Source organism: Heptranchias perlo, chromosome 15, assembly GCF_035084215.1.
Source record: "Heptranchias perlo isolate sHepPer1 chromosome 15, sHepPer1.hap1, whole genome shotgun sequence".
NCBI lineage: Eukaryota > Metazoa > Chordata > Chondrichthyes > Hexanchiformes > Hexanchidae > Heptranchias > Heptranchias perlo.
Window position 1 is genome coordinate 21,835,680 of NC_090339.1, and position 14,590 is coordinate 21,850,269.

Genomic DNA, 14,590 nt, shown 5'->3' on the forward strand with positions numbered 1-14,590 from the left:
GTTATGTCCATCATTTCAATGAAACATGGGGAGTCCTGAGTGTTGTGACTCTTTGTATTAACAGCAGAGCCCAGCAGTGTTGTCAGAACCTGGTTTCGTGACATGAAGTGTATCAGGGGGAAGAAAGCCACACACAAAAGTTGATTTCCTGAAACAGGATAAAAAAAAATCATAAGATTCAACCATCTTTGGATTCACATTGGGGTTGGGATGCTTCGGTGTATGGCTCATTTTCATTGTTGATGTTTTAATTCAGATTCTTGGAGACTGCTGTCTGTGAGCTGGGTCCCAGCATTTACGCTGCATATCCCGATGGCAGACTTTGGAAACCATGGATAAGTGGGTCTACAAGTCTGAACTGGGACAACTGAGCTGGAATTAGCAGCATAAACACCAGGAGCCGGTTCACAAGACGGTACACTCCTGGAATCTGAATTAAAATGAGCTGCAATATAAAAGCAGCTTTATTCGTGTGGTCTCTGGGAGCTATGCAAAAAATAAACCCTGCCAAATTTATCTCAGTCTCTTTGTAATCTGTTTCATTGTTTTCTTCTCTCATAGAATATATTTGTTGGCAATTGTTCTGTCTTGATATTATGCTACTGACTGAGCAACATCACACTGGAAAACAAAAACAATATAGACATATTCCTCCACAGAGCGAAAGGTTGTAAATTGCACTGCCATGCATTTTCTCAAAGCTTCCTTGTCATCAGATTCCATCTGCAGGTACTGTACTGTCATTTACATTTGCAAAGAGCTTTTTTGCATTCACAACACACAGTCTGCCCATTGCCAATACCCCTTGAACAATGAGGAAAGGAGTTAACAATTGAAACCATCAGCTTAACGAAATGCAACATGTTAATTCTGCACAAATAGGTTTGAAGAAATGCCTGGAGGTCAGCATTAACCTATAGTTAAGTTTGGTCTGCTATCTTCCTTTATTGTGTAATCGATACAATTCATTTCACACCTGCCTGAAAATCTGTGACTAAAGGACAGATGAGACAAGCCCACTTTTACACTAGCGCTCATTTAATTCATGATGTGGATTATGTAATCACCAGTTATTGTTCTCTGAATATAAATGCAAAACGTTCAAGGATTTCCACATTCACCTGACGAAGGAGAAAGCCTCCGAAAGCTTGTGATTTTCAAATAAAATTGTTGGACTATAACCTGGTGTTGTAAGATCTTTTCATTTAATTCAGACACTGAAAAATTGGATTTAACAATGTAAATGCAAGGAACAGGCTTCAGGGATGTAGGTCTCCCTGAACTCAAACTAAATGTGCACAAGTATTAAAAAACTGCTTTCCTATTGGTATAGGTCGGGTGTTTACACTTTGCAGGTCTTGGTTAGTCAATAGCAGTGGCAACCCTACAAACCTCCAAGATCTCTGCGCTCCTCCAATTCTGGCCTCTTGCGCATCCCCAATTTTAACCGCTCCACCATTGGAAGCTGTGCCTTCAGCAGCCTAGGCCCTAAGCTCTGGAATTCCCTCCCTAAACCTCTTCGCCATTCTACCTCTCCTCTTTTAAGACACTCCTTAAAACCTACCTCTTTGGCCAAGCTTTTGATCACCTGTCCTAATATCTCCTTATGTGACTCGGTGTCTAATTTTGTTTGATTATCGCTCCTGTGAAGCACCTTGGGATACTTTACTACATTAAAGGTATCATATAGTGTGAGTTGTTGTTGTTGTTTTGTTGCAGTGATTGGATTTCCATATAATTCAATGGGGGACTTAAGGTAAGACTGCTCTTCAAGGAGTCCATAGGTCCACTTTAAGCAATTTTCAGAGGATCTAACATTGTACTTGCAAACTTACCTTCGTTTTGGGTGTTGGTTGGCCTGTGTGTTTATAACATTTTCAGTTGTCATTTCAGATTTCCTGCAATTGCACTTTTGTTTTGTTTTCACTTCCCCATTTGCTGTGGGATTTTTTAAAACATTTTTTTATTGATGGTGGAGGCCAGCACCCAGCACATGGATCTCTCACAGCCCGCAGCACCCTCAGAGTAGATTTCATGGGTCTAGCTGGATTGCTTTGGAGTTGCGGCCAGGATTTGTGCACTGGGGGCAATCGTTTCTGGCACCACTCTAGATCCAATATCGGAGTAGCTTCAGTGTGTATCTTTCCCATGTCTTTACACCACCTTACTTAGGTTCACCCTTTTCTTTGTTTTAATACTTTTTTATTGCCTCACTGATAAGAACTTCATACAGTAATCATTTTATATTTGACCTCTTTCCAGCTTTTCTAAAAGCCTGTTTGTTGAACATTCAACCCTTATCTCCTCTCTAGCAGAAGACAGCATTCCTGATTCATGATTCCTGCTTGTTGTTCTCCCCTCCCACTGTTTTTGTTTTGTTCAGCCTCATGTAGGGGCTTGCCAGTTGCCAGTTTTGAAATGGAAACCTGTCTTTTCCCTTTACAGATGTTGACAGACTGGCTATGTATTTCTGGCACTTTCTGTTTACATTTCAGATGTCCCTTGCATTCCCCCCGCCTTTAATTCAGAATTCAACAACAAATTTATATAGCAGCTTTAACATAGTAAAACGTCCCACAGCACTTTACAGGAGCATTATCAAGAAAAATTTGACACCGAACCACATAAGGAAATATTAGGACGGAGTGACCAAAAGCTTGGTCAAAGAGGTAGGTTTTAACGAATATCTTAAAGGAGGAAAGAGTAGTGGAAAGGTAGAAAGGTTTATGAAGGGAATTCTAGAGCTTAGGGTCTAGACAGCTGAAGGCACGGCCGCCAATGGTGGAGCAAAGAACATCAGGGACATGCAAGAGGCCAGAGTTGGAGGAGTGCAGAGATCTCTGAGGGTTTTGGGTTGGAGGAGGTTACAGAGATAGGGAGGGGTGAGGCCATGGAGGGATTTGAAAACAAGGTTGAGAATTTTAAAATCGAGGTGTTGCTGGACCATGAGCCAATGTAGGTCACGAGCACGGGGGTGACAGGTGAACGGGACTTAGTGCAAGTTAGGATATGGGCAGCAGAGTTTTGGATGAGCTCAAGTTTATTTTTTTAAATTTCAAAATATACTTTATTCCATAGAATTTTGAGATACACACAGTTCAATGTAAATATCACAATTTCAAACCAGTGCAATTCAAACCAGTATATTACAGATCGTACCCAATGCAATCTCAAAATTACAATTTAAACACAATATATTCCTTATGATTCGTGGCGTACAATGCAATACAAGGTGGGGTGCCTTTATACGGTGGCCTTTTCCTATAGAGCCTTTGCCTTTGCCGCACCTCACTTCAGTGCATCCTGTAAAATGTACTCATGGACCTTGGAGTGTGCAAGTCGGCAATACTCAGTCATGGACAGCTCCTTCAGCTGGAAGACCAGCAGGTTTCGGGCGGACCAAAGGGCCTCCTTCACCGAGTTGATGGTCTTCCAGCTGCAGGTGATGTCTGTCTCAGTGTGCGTCCCGGGGAAGAGCCTGTGGAGCACAGCGTCCTGTGTTACCGAGCTGTTGGGGATGAACCGGGACAGATATCAACGCATCTCTCTCTACACCCTCTGCGCGGATCGGCAGCCCATCAGGAGGTGGAAGATGGTCTCCTCCCCGCCGCAGGCTCGAGGGCAGCTCACGGTGGCGCTGAGATTCCGTGTGTGTTGGAAGGACCGCACTGGGAGGGCCTTTCTCATCACCATCCAGGCTACATCCTGGTGCCTGTTTGTCAGCTCTGGGGACGAGACGTTCTGCCAAATGGCATCGACCATCTGGTCGGGAAAGAAACCGATCGAGTCCACCCTCTCCTTTCCTTGCAGGACTTTCAGGATGTTTCGTGCCGACCATTGACTGACGGCCTTGTGGTCGAAGGGATTCCTCCTCAGGAACCTCTCCACCTGGGACAGGTTGGGGGGACGGTCCAGCTTGACGGGATGTCCTGCGCTTGCTTGGTCAGTGTGGCCAGACCCAGCCTTCTCAGTCTGTTGGCCAGGTAGAAACTCAACACATAGTGACACTTGGTGTTTGCGTAGTGGGGCTCTACACACATCCAGTGGCAGCCGCACACAAAGGTGGCCATCAGGATCAGAGCGGCGTTGGGGACGCTCTTCCTCCCTTTGTCTGGGGCCTTGTACATGGTGACCCTGTGGACGCATTCTATCTTGGACCTCCAGACAAAGTGAAAGATTGCTTGGGTGACTGTGACGGCGGAGTTAAGGGGAATGGGCCAACCCTGGGCCACATGGAGCAACACCACGTGTACCTCACACCTTATCACCAGGTTCATCCCACCCACATCCCAAGCTTCTGTTTGACCTTGGCTCAAGTTTACTGAGGATGCAAGGTGGACTGCCGGCCAGGAGAGCATACTGAGGAATGCTAAACATACTGAACCCAAACTTACTGGCTCATTCCAATGTAAAGTATATTTTACCCTTCGAGGCATGTGCACATGGTTGGAGCCTGCATTTGTGCCAGGAAAAAATAAGGCTATTTGACTTAATTGTGCTAATGCTGGGAAGTGGCTTCACCGTTCAACAGAATGGGTATGTCAGCTCAGTTTGCAATAGCCTTACCGGACACAGCTTCCTTCCCCAACATAATGGCAGATGCAGCACATGCAAAACACCACAGATAGGTTTGCTGACTCTGGTTGGAGGCATTCCTGGAGGCTTGCTAACGTGATGCGCTGACCACGTGACATCTGATCACATCTGCAAATGTTACTGCATTTACCGTACAGAGTTTGGGTCACTTGTAGTTGAGCATCTTTGCTTGTGGTTTTGCACCAACAGCTGTCGTGGGAGAAGTTCCGAGAACCAGGAGGCCACTTGTGAGCAGGTGAACAGGCAAAGAAGGGAAACCGGAGGCGGGGAAGAGGGGAAGCTGAAGGTGGAGGAACGATTTGCAGAGAGGAAAGCAGAGGTTTGGACTTCACCTGTCAAAACCAGCCGGCACAGACTGACCTCATCCACACAAGGTGCAGCAGGCTCGGAGTTTTGGGCACTTCTTAAATGGCACATCGTCCTAAACTCAGCTCAGCACCAACATTACTAAAGCACTCCTTGGGCCTGAACTCAATAAAGGACAGTTTTCATAGAATGATAGAAATTACAGCACAGGACGAGGCCATTTGGCCCCCGATGCCCGGTGCTGACGTTCTCTCCTATAACCCTCCATTCCCACCGGATTGTTTTATATTCCTCCTTTACAAATACTTATTCCATTCCCTTTTAAATAATGCTCTAGTCTCTACCTCAATAACCACTTGTTGGAAAGCATCCCTTGGTCTAACAGTCCTCAGATCAAGAAATTTCCTTCTCCCTGGGTTCTTCCAGTGAGAATGCTCAGTCTCCGTCCCCTTGTTCCCCGTCCGTCCACCAATGGAAACAATCTTTCACCATTTACCCACAGTAAAGACTCCAGGTTTCACCCTTTATTGGCTACTCCACTCCCGTTGCCTCTCCCACTCACTGCTTTGCTGATGCTGCTGCTGCTTGCAGCTCTGCATGAAATGCTGGACCCCTCTCCCATCCCATTCCCCATTCTCGCTTTCTCCCCCCTGCTCGGGCCCCAATCTTCCCGACCCCAGTCCTCAGCCTTCGTCTCGCCCCCCACTAGAGCCCCAATCCCCCTAGACCCCCAGTCGTCCTCTCTCTCCAACCATATCGCTGTTCTCCAGTCACGCTGTCTCCCCCGAGTCCCCTCCCCCGACAGCACATCAGCTGGCCCTGACTCTCTGCAGCGGTGGGGATGACGTCACCAAGCCGAGGCTTCCCTGCAGCAGCAGCCGGTGACATCACGGAGAGCAGGAGGAAATTTAAAGTGCGAAGATCTCCCAGGGCACTTGCAACAGCATCTAGGAAATCCATGTCCCATTCCAGGAGTCTCCCAGGCAATGCTGGAGGGTTGGCAACCCTAATACCAGAGGTGCTGGGTTCATTCTGGGGCACGCACAAATGAGCTAGCGAATATAATTTTTTGAAAACAGGGCAAGGCAAACAAAAATGTGGCTGAATTTGTGCCAGCACTGCGTATCAAAATCTCATCCACTGTCTTATTTGCATTAATGGTAGCAAGCTTTTGCAGATTATTGAGTAATGAAAGAATGTTTGGTTACTGTCCTCTTTCTTGAATTTGGATGTTTTAAGCTGTTATCGCAGTTTGTTTTACTGTCACGTTAAAGCAACAGTTCCTTATACACTTATATGGCACCCCTCACATAGAAGAATGTCTCAGCGAGCTTTACAAGGGCAGAGGATAATACTGGGCAAGAAATGGTAAGAGCGGAGTGGAGGAATTGTAGTGACGGTAGAGGAGATGAGTTTTAAGGAGGATTTTGAAGGATGGGAGAGGGAATAAGGCAAAGCGGTCTTGGGAGAGATCCAAAGAGCGAGGGAATAGTGGTTGACAGATCAGATTCCCATGGTGGAACGAGGGAATGCGGGATGAGCACTAACATGAGTTGGGGAACTGGTGCATACAGGCTAGGACATATTGCCAAACAGATTACTGAGGGAAGGTGGAACTAGACCATTGAGAGATTTGAAAATGAGGAGGAGAATCTTGAAATTGATATGCTGAGGGATGGGGAGCCAATGGAGCTGAGCAAAAGTAGGGTGATAAGACATAGTGAGGGAGAGGCCGGGGTAGCAGAGTTGTGGATGAATTGAAGACTGTGAAGGGTGCAGGATGGGAGGTCAGTGACGAGAGCAATTGAGAAGTCTATTCTGTCGTATAAATGCAATTTTTTTTATTGTAAATAAAGTTTTGCTTTAACATAACTGGAAAAAACTGTCATAAAAGTAAAAAACAACATGAAAATCCAAGTAAGAGGACACTAATCAAAAACTCTGGGACAGAAATGTAAGAGGTTAGAGCAAAGGGCAGGAGAAACCTTTTCACACAGAGAGTTGTGAGGTAGTGGACTTCATTTCCAGGATTCATGCTCAAGGCATAAACTATGTCAACATTTGCGATTAGATTGGATAAGCGGTTGTAGGAAAAGGGTTTGAGGGGATATGGAAACAGGATGGGTAAATGTGATTAGAACTATCTGTTTATATGACAGGCCAACGTTGACATGGATTGGTTAGACCCAATGGCCTGTTCCTGTGTTGTGCACGCCAAATACTTCTATGTACTCAATAACCTGGAAAAGCTGATTACGCTCAATGCAAGTAAGGTGCTGGAGGCGAGGATTAGGTGTCAGCATTGGAGGGTGAAAAGTGGAGGCATAAGCAAGCAGTGTTACAGTGGTAGGAAGATATTCTTACGGTGACTAACCAAATGTGGGTAAAAAGGGCAGCCTAAACATCTGAAGATAATACTTAGTAATTACATTTTAAAAATCTAGTAGACTCATATCAGCGTATCTGATACAAATTTCTTTCTAACTGGAAAATTTCCCATGTTTCTTATACCTTGTTAAAATCATATCTTCCTTATAAAGTATTCCATTTAAAACTGAAATGATACAAACTATTTTCTAATAGAGTAGGTTAGTTGAGCACTTGACTACCAGCCATAAGATTGTGGGCTTGATTGCAAGGGCTGCCTCTTCCAGTTTTGCCTCAGTGGGGTAATCTTTGTTAGTTTCCACCCATGTCTAAGATGCCTGCACATAATGGTGCCAGGTCATGAAGGACAGTGTGTATTTTTTTTAAATGTGGAACTATACAATTTCTATAGTGTTCCTCGTGTAGATAAAAATATTGTAGAATTCTTTACAGGTCAGATAAAAAAAGGAAGGCTTGCATTTATATAGCACCTTTCATGACCTCAGGATGTCTCAAAGCACTTTAAAGCCAATTGAGTACTTTTGAAGTGTAGTCACTGTTGTATTTACAGGAGTAATTGTAAACAATTTTACAACACCAAGTTATAGTCCAGCAATTTTATTTTAAATTCACAAGCTTTCGGAGGCTACCTCCTTCCTCAGGTGAACGATGTGGAAATGAAGTCCTCGAAATGAAGTCGCATTTATAATTCACAGAACAATGCTTGGTGATAACAGACAGTTTTTTCAACTGCTCGTTGCCAAGGCAATCAGTGTGCAGACAGACAGGTGTTACCTGCCAGGTCTCAGAATATACAAATCACCAAAAAAAACAACAAACAAAAAAAAACAGAGTTAGAGAGGTAGAAACATAGAAAAGACAGCAACTGACCCGTTATATTAAAAACAGATAACATTTGTTCGCTGGTGGGGTAACGAACAAAAAAGATGGGCAGCAAGCAGGAAAGAAAAAGATGAACAAAAGTGTGGAGGGGATGGAAGCATGAACAAAGAAGAAGGTTTTAAGAATAATTTTGAAAGCAGAGAAGGAGCTGGTGAGATGGAAGAATTTAGGAAGGGAATGGCAGAAGTCAGGTGTGTAGTGACTAAAATAATGACCACAGATGTTGAAGGGGAAGGAGGGAGGAATGAGAAGAAATTCAGTGTAAGAGGAACAGAAGATGTGTGAAGGAGGAACACAGTTTCTGTTTAAGTGAGAAGTTCTGATGTTTGTGTTGCTCACCAGTCCAATTTTGGACTAGATAGCAGCTGTTTCAAGTGATGGTGTGCTTTAATAAGTGAATTCATTTGCAGAAGTTAATTGTTTTTGAGCTGATATGTTCCATCATTGATGATACATCTGATGTTCCTTTATAAATGGTTGCACTCAGTAAAGGCCACGGCCAACTAGCTTTCTGATTTGATGTCGCAGCAAAGGATGGAGACTCTGCACATGTGGAATAATAGGTGCAACCAGTTGTCCCACTGCTCTGTGGCTTGGTGTATTGAAGTTCCAATATGCTGCAGCACCGTTGTGTCCCATAGAAGAGTCTTGCATCAATTTATGTTGAGATCTCTCAAATAACATTACTTTGGAATTTTTTGTATAACTTGTCTTCCAATATTTTAATTTAAATTTTACTTATTAATATTTTTTAGTTTGTGGGTGAATAACATTTAGTTTCTAAAATAAAATTACCAATGCTGGGATACTTTTCTAGCCAACGGAATGTTGGCTTTTATTGCTAGGGGGATAGAATATAAAAACAAGGAGGTATTGCTGCAGTTATATAAGGTATTGGTGAGACCGCACCTGGAATACTGCATACAGTTTTGGTCTCCATACTTAAGAAAAGACATACTTGCTCTCGAGGCAGTACAAAGAAGGTTCACTCGGTTAATCCCGGGGATGAGGGGGCGGACATATGAGGAGAGGTTGAGTAGATTGGGACTCTACTCATTGGAGTTCAGAAGAATGAGAGGCGATCTTATTGAAACATATCAGATTGTGAAGGGTCTTGATCGGGTGGATGCAGTAAGGATGTTCCCAAAGATGGGTGAAACTAGAACTAGGGGGCATAATCTTAGAATAAGGGGCTGCTCTTTCAAAACTGAGATGAGGAGAAACTTCTTCACTCAGAGGGTGGTAGGTCTGTGGAATTTGCTGCCCCAGGAAGCTGTGGAAGCTACATCATTAGATAAATTTAAAACAGAAATAGACAGTTTCCTAGAAGTAAAGGGAATTAGGGGTTATGGGGAGCGGGCAGGAAATTGGACATGAAGCTGAGTTCGGATCGGTCAATGCCCTGTGGGTGGCGGAGAGGGCCCAGGGGCTATGTGGCCGGGTCCTGCTCCGACTTCTTGTGTTCTTTAGATTTGTGGTTGGGATCAGATCAGCCATGATCTTATTGAATGGCGGAGCAGGCTCGAGGGGCCGATTGGCCTACTCCTGCTCCAATTTCTTATGTTCTTATGTTGTTCTTATGTCGAATGTCTGAAAATTTCTGAAATGTAAACCAGACACCAAAAGTTTGATTTTTATAATACAAATCCATTCTCCCACTTCCTTCTGTCTGTTATGATGTGGAGGCTTTAGTTTTAAAGGTTACAAACATTTAACCTTGTTCTGCCTCTAACCTGCCCCAATCCGGTTTTTGGATTGGCAAAAGATGGAAACCTAACCTAACTGGTATAGGGTTTACAGCAAACAAATGATTCTCCCAATGAGAAGCAACAGTGTTTGGAATATTGACTAAATGCTATCATGTGTTTTGTTATGAAATAAAGCACTCAAAGGTGTGAACATAGAAATGAACAACACAAATTCCAGGTCAACACTGAATTTGGGGTTTAATTTGAAAGATTAATACTGTCAGTTTAACAAAACCAGTCAAGAAGTGTTTTGCAGCAACAGTGATGATGTCTGCTTAGACAAGGCTGCCCTCTAGAGGGTGTACATTTGCTATCACATTGTTTCACAGTCTGATTAACCCTTGAGCAGTTTCAATGGCAGTGAGGTGAGTTTGAAGTTTGTTGTGGGAACATTGTGAATTAAATTTGCTATATGCCATTGCTGATACAACAATAGTCACTGCAATTCAAATGTAATTCATTGTGTGAAATGGTTTGAGTTGTTTTAATGTGATAAAGTGCTACATAAACAGGTACAGCCTGTGCGATATCCCCTTAAAAACAGCATTCTAATCTTTAAAAAGCCAATAGTTGAAAGCAATTTGCATTAGGGATAAGTGAAGTAGTACAGGATTGGAAACTCTATTCAGCTAAACTAATAAGGACAAACTAATTAAAAAAAATATTTTGATTTCCCTACGCTACAACAGTGACGAGAAGTTCTTGATTGGCTGTAAAGCACTTTGGGACACCCTGAGGTCGCGAAAGGTGCCATATCAATGAAAGTTCTTTCTTTCTCCTAATTTCCTCCCCTTCTCTCCTGAAGATTGCTGCGATATGGGTCCATGGTTCCTGGCAGTCCTTTGCTACCTCACACAAGTGACCATTCTTCATGTGCAAGCTTTGTGTTGGTAGCCTATTTGTAAGGGGTGGGAGGTGAGTGTCAGGTTCAGCCTGATCCAGTCCTGACTGCGTCCATTAATGTGCAATTTTAGATGATCACTGGAAAGAGAACCAGAACGGGAGCCATGAGCCTCCCTGACTTGGGAACACAGGGCTCTCAGGCTTCTCTGCTGCTTTGGCTATGATCAGTTTACTGGGTACAAATTAGCAATTAAACTGGTGATCTTGCTGGTCTGTATGATATCAAATTTGAAGAAAAGTTTATTTTATCTATGTGGATAATTGGACAATCTCCCGAACAGAAATACTAATAGTTCCTTGTGTTGTTGCTTAGAAAAGAATTCTGTACAATTGGATCAGTCATTAGTCAGTTTGCATGGATTCAGTACTGGGAGCCTGGATTACAGCACAAGGTCTCAACATTATCAAGGCATTATAGACATTTCTATTAGCTGGATTGGCGCTAGATTGCATCGATATAAAAAAGCCTTTTCTTAACCATCAAAGGAAAGATGCGACATCTGCAGAAAGGAAGATATTTCTCAACCTCATTTGTTTAATGAATATAGCAGTGCTCAAAAAGTCATTTTTGGTCCTGGGGGAGGAACTATGACAAGGAATTAATAGAAGCTGATCTATAATTCCTGCATTTTGCTCCATCTATCAGTCCCATCCACAAAATCAGGAGGCTGAACAAAATGCTGATCGCAGATTTCCAGGCTGCATGCATGCCAGGACACGTGGGCACTTGTTCTACAGAAAAGGCAATTGGTATTTGGCTGGTATCTCCGCAACAAATGGTGCAAATGTGGTGTGAACATTTTAGAGTAGAGCTGTGAACAGAATGTCAAATCTGAATCAAATCTGCCTGTTCATTTGATGCAGTGAGACTGCACACATGTCGTGGGATAGTTTGGCCATCTTTGCATGCTCCCTGCTAGTAACAAACATTTCCACGCATATCTTTCACAGACTTCTATGTTTTTCTTTGCAGGTTGCAGCGAATGATTAGCCTGTTGTCATTCTTTATTCCTTCATGAAGAGATCAAGGTAGATATGTTTGCTCGATCCATCTAATTCATCCAATTTCCCTGATGTACTTGATGTACACATCAGTGGGTCCTATGGGACTCGAATGGGTCTATGTTTCCCATATGGTTGGGGGGGTGGTGGGATTTGCCTCAATGTCTTAACTCCCAGAGTCCAACTATAACAGAATATTCATTAATGCCAAAGAATGACATTAATGGCTGTGTGGAAATTGCTGTAGTGTGGACAGGAGTGTATGGCCTACTCCTCAAGTCTTGTAATGTAGAATCTCTGTTTTTTCCTGCTCTCCATATAGTTCAAAGGCTGCCAGGCAGATCATTGAACACAGGCAGGTTCGATACCAATGCCCATCTGTTTGATCACATGTTACAAGAGCAAGAGGCACTTCGAACAGCAGGGCAGAACCTGAGGGCTAATAGAAGTGGCCAATGCCAAACTGAAACAAAGCAACATGATTAGGGTAAGTGAATTGGCATGGCAAAAATGGCTGAAAATTATGGGTCAGTTGCAGGGGAAATGACTAAAATTGCAAACAGGTGTTGAGGGGATAATTTTCTTACAGTGCCAACCAGCTTCTATCTTCAGGTATCAGCCTTGGCTGAGTGGTAGCACTCTCGCCTTTAAGTCAAATGTTTGTGGGTTCAAGTCCCACTCCAGAGACTTGAGCATATTATCTAAACTGACACTTCTGTGCAATACTGAGAGAATGGGGTCCACTGTTGAAGGGAGTGGGAATCAGTGGGAATCAGAGATAATGGTCCCGATATTAGGGGGGCGGCGAGTTGGCAGCGGGGGCCGACTGGGCGAGTGGGTGACGCGCCAGTGAAATCGGGGTGCTCCGCACGCGATTGCAGTTTGATTGAAGGTACTTACCTTTGCTTCTGGATTTTGCGCTGAAAGGCTGCGCAGCGGGCGGACTGTGCATGCGCATCATAGGCTGTCAGCTGGAGGAGCCCTATTTAATGGGGCAGTCCTCCACTGACTGATGCTGCAGAAAATAGGCAAAATTACAGCATGGAGCAGCCCAGGGGGAAGGCTGCTCCCAGGTTTAATGATGCCTCACTCCAGCTCTTATTGGATGGGGTAAGGAGTGAGGGCGGGAGGAAGTGGCCTACCTCTGCCACCAAGAAGGCCTGGCTCAAGGTGGCAGAGGAGGTCACCTGCACCACCAACATATCGCGTACCTGCATACAGTGCAGGAGGCGCTTCAATGACCTAAGTAGGTCAGCCGAAGTGAGTGCACTTACTCATTCCCCTACACTCCGTCTGCCACATCACCGCCCCCACCCCACATCTCCTTCTGCACTGCCAACGTTACTCTATCACATCACCACTCACACCCACTCAAAGCTCATCCTCATCTTACTTGCACTTACTCACCTCGCCAGTACTCATCCCGCCACTACCACTCAACCCAATCCTCATACAATCTCATGGCTCTATCTCATACTCACCCTCTCACGCATCTCTTTCACGGTCAGCCTCACCCAACCTGCCACTACCTGTGCTGCAGCCACAGGGCATGCATCACATATGTGCAGTAGGAAGCGTAAGGCAAATGTGTTGTGAGCATGAAGGGGATGCACAAGGGTGATTGAGGGTTTGTCTTGGTTTTTACTTATATTTAATTTCTGATCAACTCACATCACATATTATATTGGCACCACTACTGCAATGTCTGTGTGAATCTTGTCTGGTCTGTGCAATAATGCCCTTTCCTGAGGATCACTATGAAGACCCACAACTGATGCCACCCATTGTGTCACTGCAGAGTGGCTGTAGGTGTATTTGCCAGGCTCTTTTGTGCAGACGACTGAGAGACGTCGGCGATGTCCCCGGTGGCACCCTGGAAGGATGCGAAGGAGAAGTTGTTGAGGGCAGTGGTGACTTTGACAGCAACAGGTAAGAAGATGGTGCTCGGGCTAGCCGCGAGCAGCTCGGCATGAAGGAGGCTGCAGATGTCCACGACTACATGTCGAGTGACTCTGAGCCTCCATGTGCACTGCTGCTCAGAGAGGTCCAGAAAGCTGAGCCTCGGTCTGTGGACCCTGAGGCGAGGGTAGTGCCTTCTACGACACATCTCTCTCTGCCGTTGCCCTCCCTCCTGCTGTACAGGTGGATGTGTCACAGCACTGTGTTGTGGAGCACCACGTGTCAGAGGTGGACGGCGTGGCTGGCGAGGCTGGTGATGCTGTTCATCCTACGAGGAGGTCATGACTGCAGCTACGGCGGCCCCCATCCAGAAGATGTACATTTGAGGGGGTCCGCAAGGTAGGTAAATGTGTCTGCACACCGGGGTAAGTGTGCAAGTTGGTGAATTATATTGATAGGAGGAGGATGGTGGAGGCCAAACTTTGTCCAAAGTGACCGAGTGGCCTCCTGCAATGAGTGAGGGTCTTCCCCCCCACCTGTCAAATGGACCTTTGCAGCTGCCACAGGCTGATGGCTGCAACACGTCCATTTCAACAGGGAGTGTTTCCCCCAGTACGGGAAACAGTCCCAGTTGACTTGAAAACCCCACCCCTCCTAAAATATCAGGTCAATCAGGTCTGTAAACGACCTGAAGGACTTGGTTAATTACTTTAAGTGGCACCCCGCCGGCTTTAATTGCCAGTGGGAGTCCCACATGCGGGGGCTGCACGCGCATGGCAGCACGTCACTGGGGAACCCGGAAGTGGGCAGGTTGGACCTGCCCCGGGAATCCCCGATTTTCGGAGCCCCCCTGCCATGAACACACC